The 7,281-nt window shown below is 32.5% G+C and overlaps 1 non-coding gene across 1 annotated transcript; it reads left to right on the top strand.

The window, feature by feature from the left end:
- The first annotated feature begins 3,822 nt into the window (after nucleotides 1-3,822).
- Nucleotides 3,823-3,911, top strand: LOC145641163 (small nucleolar RNA SNORD96 family). Its single transcript, XR_014115228.1, has one exon. It is a non-coding gene; the product is annotated as a small nucleolar RNA SNORD96 family (small nucleolar RNA).
- The last annotated feature ends 3,370 nt before the right edge of the window (nucleotides 3,912-7,281 follow it).

The following is a 7,281-nucleotide window of genomic DNA, read 5'->3' as shown; positions in this document are numbered from 1 at the left end:
TAAAAGGTCATACTAATAATCTTATTGGTTTTGTAAAGTGAAGAGAATTTATATGAATTTTGGAACCTAATTTGATTATTGAGTCAATTTAGGGTCTTCTTTTACTGTAATTGAAGACCCACAAACCTCCGTTTGTTTCCCCCTTTTTTCTTCTCACTTTGGCTTCCATTTTTTCTGATTTGATTGGCAAAATTGCTCCCATTGTTGCCGACACCTCTATCGTGTACTGCCACAACCTCTCAAGTTTCAGTTTCCTCTAACGGCTTGATGAGGTAATTTGATTCAACTCTCATCTCTTTTTCTTTCCTAATTTAGAATAATGATGTTGAATGAATAGTGGGTTTTATGAATTGGTTTTGGTTTTATTTCTTATGGTGCGCTCCTCATGACGTGGTATGAATATTTCCATGAATATGTGTGTTTTACACACTCTGTTTCTACTGTTAATTGTGACCGATTGAATTTTTATGGTCTATGAGTAAGATTCATATGTGCTTATGCCTTGCTTATGAATGGTGTAATGGTAACTACTAAAATGATTAAAAGCATGTTGTTAAAAGGTTGTGCATAGAGTTGAACCAAGCAAAGTGTAATTGCTTAATTAAACTGAGATTTCACTTAATGTTGTCGATTAAGTTTACAATTTTTGCCTTTTCAATGGAGAAAGTTGTGTTGGTCACTTGGTCCTCGGTTGAATAAGGAAGGAGTAATTTTTGGTTTATTTTCACAGAATTTTAGAACGGGTTGATGTTAATTAGGTTTTCAATCAATGCCCTAGAATTTGGACTGGAAATTTACAATCAAACTGAGATCTTTGAAGTAATTTAGTCATCGATTTTGATTTTTTTTGATTTTTTTTTTTTTTTTTGGTTTCGCTTCACTGGTTCTGATTATGAAAAGAATGTCATTGGGTAATATAAACTCAAGCCTGTTAAATAATGTGTGAAACAGGGTTGAGGGGTGAAATTACCAATAGTTCTTGCTGACAAATAACTCTCTATTTTCAAGTTGCTGAGAAAAACAATGATGTGCAATTGCCAACATATATTGAGAGGTGAGTTCTTAAATAAAAAGTAATCTTTATGTGGTTTTCCCCTATTTAGCTGTTTGATTTTGACTGTTCACTTTTAAAGTGCATATCAGATAAATTTTTGTTATCATTGTTAAATAATTGGTTGAGTGTTAATACCTGATTTAAAAGTATTGATTCTTTATCAAATCTTGCGATCATGGCATATGGGTATGGATATGGGTGAGATTTTCTGTATTTTTTGCAATTAAATTGATTATTTTGTTTTATTTTTGTTTAATTAATTGGAATTTGGTATAATTTGATTTCATAATTATTGTTGTTATATTGACATTAATATCTTAAATTTTTGGAAAATAGCAGCTAAATTCTTGATTATCTCTTTATATGAATTGTTTATAGCTCTATTGAATCTAGATTTTGTTGGATTATAGCTCAATGTGAAAAAAGCCCACATTTTTTGTTAGTTTGGGGAAGAATTACATTCAATTAGAATTGTATTTGAGCCCTCATTGATGTGGTATTGTTGATTTAAAAAAGCAGGTTCACGCAAGGGAGCCCATACTTGATCTTCAAAATGTGAAATATCAGCTTGTGGATCCTTACTTTCTTAGGGCTTAATTGTTTGTATTTAACATGCAGAGGTAGCTTTGATTATTTTGGAACCTAATGTATTTGTTTTTGGTTAATGTTGGTTATGTTAAATCTATAATTTCTTATAAAAGTCCATAGCACATTTACTGTAGCACAAGATGAACTCCCAAATTTACTGTTCATTAGGAACAGGGAAATACCGCCCCTACCCTTTGCCTCCTTTCCTGAATCACCAAAATTTCAGGGGTAGGATTGTCATTTTGTATGAAGACTCTTCTGCCCCCTTTCCCTTTCTTTTTCCTTCCTTTCCCTGATTTTACTGTCTTCCTTTCATTTTCTTCACCTTTGAGTTGCTTTTACGTGCGTACCCTGAATACTCCATTGAAGCGTCTTCTTAGCTCTCTCTCCTTCTCCTTTGTGATGAATTAGAATCGTTTAAAGTAATCAAATTCATGTGAGATTTTTGAGAATTGGGGTAATTGATTTTTCAATTGACTTGGCAGCAACTTTAGGGTTTAGTTTTGCTGCAATTGGTAATTGCTTTTCTCTTTTCTCTTTTTTGAAATTCTCCCCAAAATTGTTTGAATAAAATGTTGAGTTCTCGATTGAAGCGAGTTTTGATATATTTCTCTTCCTTTTTAACAGCTTATGTGCAGAAGATGTTTTCTCTTGTGATCATCGAATATCAATTTCACAATCTAGGGACTCCTGAAGAAAATCAAAAACTCCATTCGGTGGTGCAAGAGAAGGAGAACCTGGAAAGCGGCATCATCATCAGTTCGTCTCACGCCGCCGTCAACATGTCCACCGCTGATGATGATGCCGCTGTCCAGGTTCTCCTCTTCCTCTTTATTGTTTGCTCATATTTATCAATTTGCTTTTGGATAACTCGTAATTGAGTGTTTTCAGAAACCCTAAAGTTCAACTTGCTAGATACATATTTTCATGAGAAATGTGACAAAACTGTTACAAATTGGAAAATTACCAAACATTTGTGCACAAACAATTCTGGAAATCTTAGACAATGAGGTTAATTGCTACTTTTTGTAATTTTTTTGTTTTTTAGCGAGAAACTTGAAATCAATTAATTTGGTTTGTCATGCAACAACACTTTCCCTTCATCTCCATTGAAGCGGCTTCTAATTTCTATCTATAATCCATTGAAACAACTTTCTGAGTTAAGGATGTTTTCTTTGTGTAGTAATCGGATATCAATTTCACAATGTAGGATTTTTCAAAATATTTTTCGACTTTAATTGATTGTATATGAAGATTGATTTTTTTTTTTTCAATTATAGTTTGTTAATGGATCGGAGCACAGAACAATTTTTTCGTTCTTTATTGATTGCTATTATTTTCGGTATTTTGCTATAACCTAACTCTTGATCTGGGATTCTGGGTTCCCCTAATTTTGTGAACCCTTTTGTCAGATTTGAAGTTTTTTTTGCTTCTGATTGTTGGGGATTCCAAGCTGAGGGTGTTGTTGCGTCCATTAAAATTTTGTTTCAGCAGAATTTCTGATATTGGGTGTACAGGATAATAACTTTCTGGATTTTGGGTGTTGAAGATCAAATTTATTTGATTGATGTTGACATGGAGGGATCCCGAGCAACCTGCAGATTATTACTTTGAAGTCGGACATGAAATTACAGATGCTCCAAAAATCAAGTTTAGGATTAAGGTTTGTTGGGTTTTTTTATTTCTTTTATTTTTTTTTTGGCTTTATTTTCAGTTGTTAGTAATTGAAATTGCTAATTGAATGTTGATTTCTTTCAATGAACATTGCTTTGTGCTGAAAATACATGATTTTGCCAATTGCAATGGTTGCATAAAATGATAGAATTATGGGTGTTTGGGGAAAATGTTGAATGCTTCTTGTTGATGTGCTTGGTTTATGAGCCGGTTTTCGGCTTTAAATTTGTATTGCTGGAGATATGATGATTGAATGGGTAGGATCTTGGATCTTATGTGTATAAACGATAGAGTCAGACAGCTAACATTATGTCCGTATCCACCTGAACTTTGATAGACTTGAACGAGGTTTTTGAACAAAACTTTATAGCCAACAGATGCATTTCAATTAAATGCAATAGGCATCCTTAATCCTTTTAACATGATTAGTGTTTGTGGACTGCTATCTTTATGGGCTGTTTGGCATTGTTGAATATGATTTCATATTTTAATTTTTTAAAATTAAATAGCCAATGATGAAATCAGTTAAAAACACTATCTTTCAGGACTGATTAGCCCAAAGGCTTTGTTGAAAAAATCTGCAATTCCGAGGCTTTTTTAATTATTCAATTTGTTAAAGTTTTGATTTTTGTTCTTCATTTTAATAATATTTGATATTATTGTATTGCCCTTTTATCCTGTGATGGCAAGAAATATACTTTTGAGTTGGATGTTAACCAATTATGCTTGTTTTGGACATATTGGTATTTCCCTTGCTGATGAGCTGTATTATCTTCTTTTGACAATGCTTTGCCCAGATGTATCAAGATGGCAGTAGTTCATGATAATGCTGAAGGTATACTCTTTTTATTTTTTTTTACAATATCTTATATTCTCATGGTATTTTAAGTTGTTGGTATTCTTTGTGACAAGAATCAGCTTGCCTATATTGTTTATTTCTTCACTGCATTAGGACTCTTTGCTTTTGTATAAACCAAAATAGTGTAATTATCACGTATTTATCTGTTACAAACTAAATATCAATTTGGGTTTTATTGAAGTCTCTAGAATTTGACTACTTAGGAATAGTTTATACTTAATCCTTGTGGTGCCTTATTAGGTGAAAGATGTTTTTTTAGTTTTATGCTAATATGCAGCATTGAAAGATTAATATCAGGTTCATATTTGTTTATGCACCACTACTCCTATGTTATCCTATTATCTTGTTTGTGCTAGAACTTCAAATCACTGTGGATTGTGAGTGAACATCGTTTGTATCTTCAAAAATCTATGTTGATTTGTCTTAAATAGGAATCTCTTTGATGCACTAATTTAATTATCTTTTATGATAGAAAATTGAACTTTAATTAAAATTGTCTATCTTCTAATAACAATATAGTTGTAATAAAGGAAAATGATTGGTAAATATATACATTCATTCATTACAATGGCATTAAGAAGGACCTTAGTGAGCTTTTAAGTTCCCATTGGAAATTGGAGGGTTATTTTTATTAAGGAAGATCAAGGCAGAGCACAGTTCTATTACAATGCGAACTCGAGTTCGCCATTGCAGAGGGAGAGCAAAGGGAATATCCGTCAAGGTTGATATTTGATATTTTTCTTCTTGCATGTTTCATTCTCTATTTTTCTATTTCTAACCTGTTATATTCTATTGTTCTTCACTGTTATAGCAAACTAATCAATTAGATTCTCATATGGCCAGTGACATGCATGCTGCATTGAACTTGGATGATGGATTATTGGATATGATTTGTTGAGACGGCTATCACTTTGAGTCAGAATATCCCAAAACAGAACCATTGCATATATGGCTATCCCAATTGATCTCGACAATAGTTGCATGATAATTAGCATTTACCACTATGAGTTGTATTCTTTGGTGTCGTTGATTTAAGGTTATTAACCTGACAGACAAGCTGCTTCGTCTGAAGTAGAAATTCATGGAGGAGGATCAATCTGAATGACTAAACCACTTAACAGATATATGCAGTGAGGGTCACCTAGCATGAACACGAATCTGGTCTGAGTGTGAGGATCACCTAGCATCAGTCATTGGATGCACACAGGAAGATCTGACCTTTTTCAAGAGCAATGTTAGCCATTCTCCCCTTGGCGAGCTCTGTCAAGGCATGACTTCTCTATCTTGGTAATTATTTAATAATATACTCAAGCTGGACGAATCCTCTTTTGCCTTTGCTATTACTTGATTGATCTCTTGATTTGAATGAGATGTTAGTTTTTTATATTTAGCTACATTGGAACCTTAGGTGCATTGTTCTAAATATAGGTTCTGATTGTCTGTTTTATCTCTGGTGGTCAATTAATATTATTAGAGTTCTCATCTAAGTGACTATTAAGCCTTAAGAATATGAGCATGTGATAGTGTGATACTGCAAATTCCTTTATCTTCTACCATTGAACGTGGTTTTTAGATTATCCCAAATAAGTGAAAATGATTTTATTTCGTATATTTTCAGGTTTGGCTACTATTTGATCAGTTGAAATCAAATATTCTCATGATAATCACTCATCTGTGCACTTTGTATATTTCCTCTTTAAAATTGTAAATATTTTGTTCAATTACAGTTGTTTTGTATACAATCGGATAGAGAGTGGCTACAATAATGCTGGACAAAGTAGGAGCTGAACTGATGGCTGTCGGATATGGATTACATGCAGTAAACACTCTCAAATCCTCTCTAAATGCCGAAGGATGCTGCACAACATCTCCCTAGCCTACTAGAAGGAGCAGCAAGTATAACTCCAACTCTAAGCCGGAACTTCCTTCCATTTGACTTTATTCTGATGCACTGTCATGTAATACACTTCATTGAATTATACTGATTATCCAATGTATTCAGAGTAGTTAATAAGTTCCTTATTTCCTACAATATACTGTTTTGTGACTACAGATGACAGATGGGTTAGCTATGAAGCAACGAAAGAGATTCGAAAATTGGAATCAGGAACAAGTGTATTGTTGCTCTAACAGAACACACAATGTCGTAAGATAGACAAATATACAGGTTGTTGTTCTCAAGATCAAGTGCTTGTGTGATTGAAAATGTGTATAGGTGGATCCAAGTGTCTGGAAGAGTCCAAAGACTAACTTTTGTTTGTGGTGATGATATAACCAGGCTTTGGGGTATAATAAAATAGAGAGAAAAAGGTAATACCTTACTAACCTTAATGTTCTTATAATTATTAACTGGTTCACAAGTTTTAGATTCTAGAGCTTTTTCTTACTTCAGCTAATATGTTTATGTGCGTGGATGCTTCAATCCGAAACTTGCTTTCGTTTGGGAGTTTTGAACACAATATTTTACTTCCTTATGGAAATGAACAAGGACCATCAATCTGGATATCTAGCTGTAGTAAAAGCTAACAACATATCTTAATTGTGTTTTTTTTTTATTTTTTTATTTTTTTATTTTTTTTTTGGGAAGGCTCATATCTTAATTGTTCAGTGATAACTTAGTGGTTATTGAAGTATATCTTAAGCCATTCTTAAGGTGAATAGTTGGAGTTTTCTAATTTATATTGTGGCTACATAAAATTGCCTCTTTGCAATATTTCAGGTTTTTCTACTTGCATTCTTCTGTCGATTTAATTGAGCAACCACGAGGTGTCAATGGCAGAAAGTTGGTTATTTATTTGGAGATTGATTGGGTGGTCTGATTGTATTGAGTAGTAGAAATTTTGTAGATTTCAATTTGAAAATTTGAGGAAAAATTGTAAATAACATGTGCCATAATGTAAACAACTTTTATAATTTTTCGATTTTTCCTTGGCTGTTCAATTTAATACATTCTTATTTTTTTACAAAAATTATTATGTAAGTTGTTAAAAATCAACCCTTTTTCTCATTTGTTAAACATTTAAATAAAATTCTTAATATTAGAAGATATTTTTGTTTATAAAATGAGGAAAGTTTGAAAAAAAAAAAAAAACATATATAGACAATC

The sequence above is a fragment of the Chenopodium album genome, chromosome 7, assembly GCF_948465745.1.
Source record: "Chenopodium album chromosome 7, dcCheAlbu1.1, whole genome shotgun sequence".
Lineage (NCBI taxonomy): Eukaryota > Viridiplantae > Streptophyta > Magnoliopsida > Caryophyllales > Amaranthaceae > Chenopodium > Chenopodium album.
Note: the sequence above shows the minus strand (reverse complement) of the source record. Positions and strands in the feature narration are given on the sequence as shown.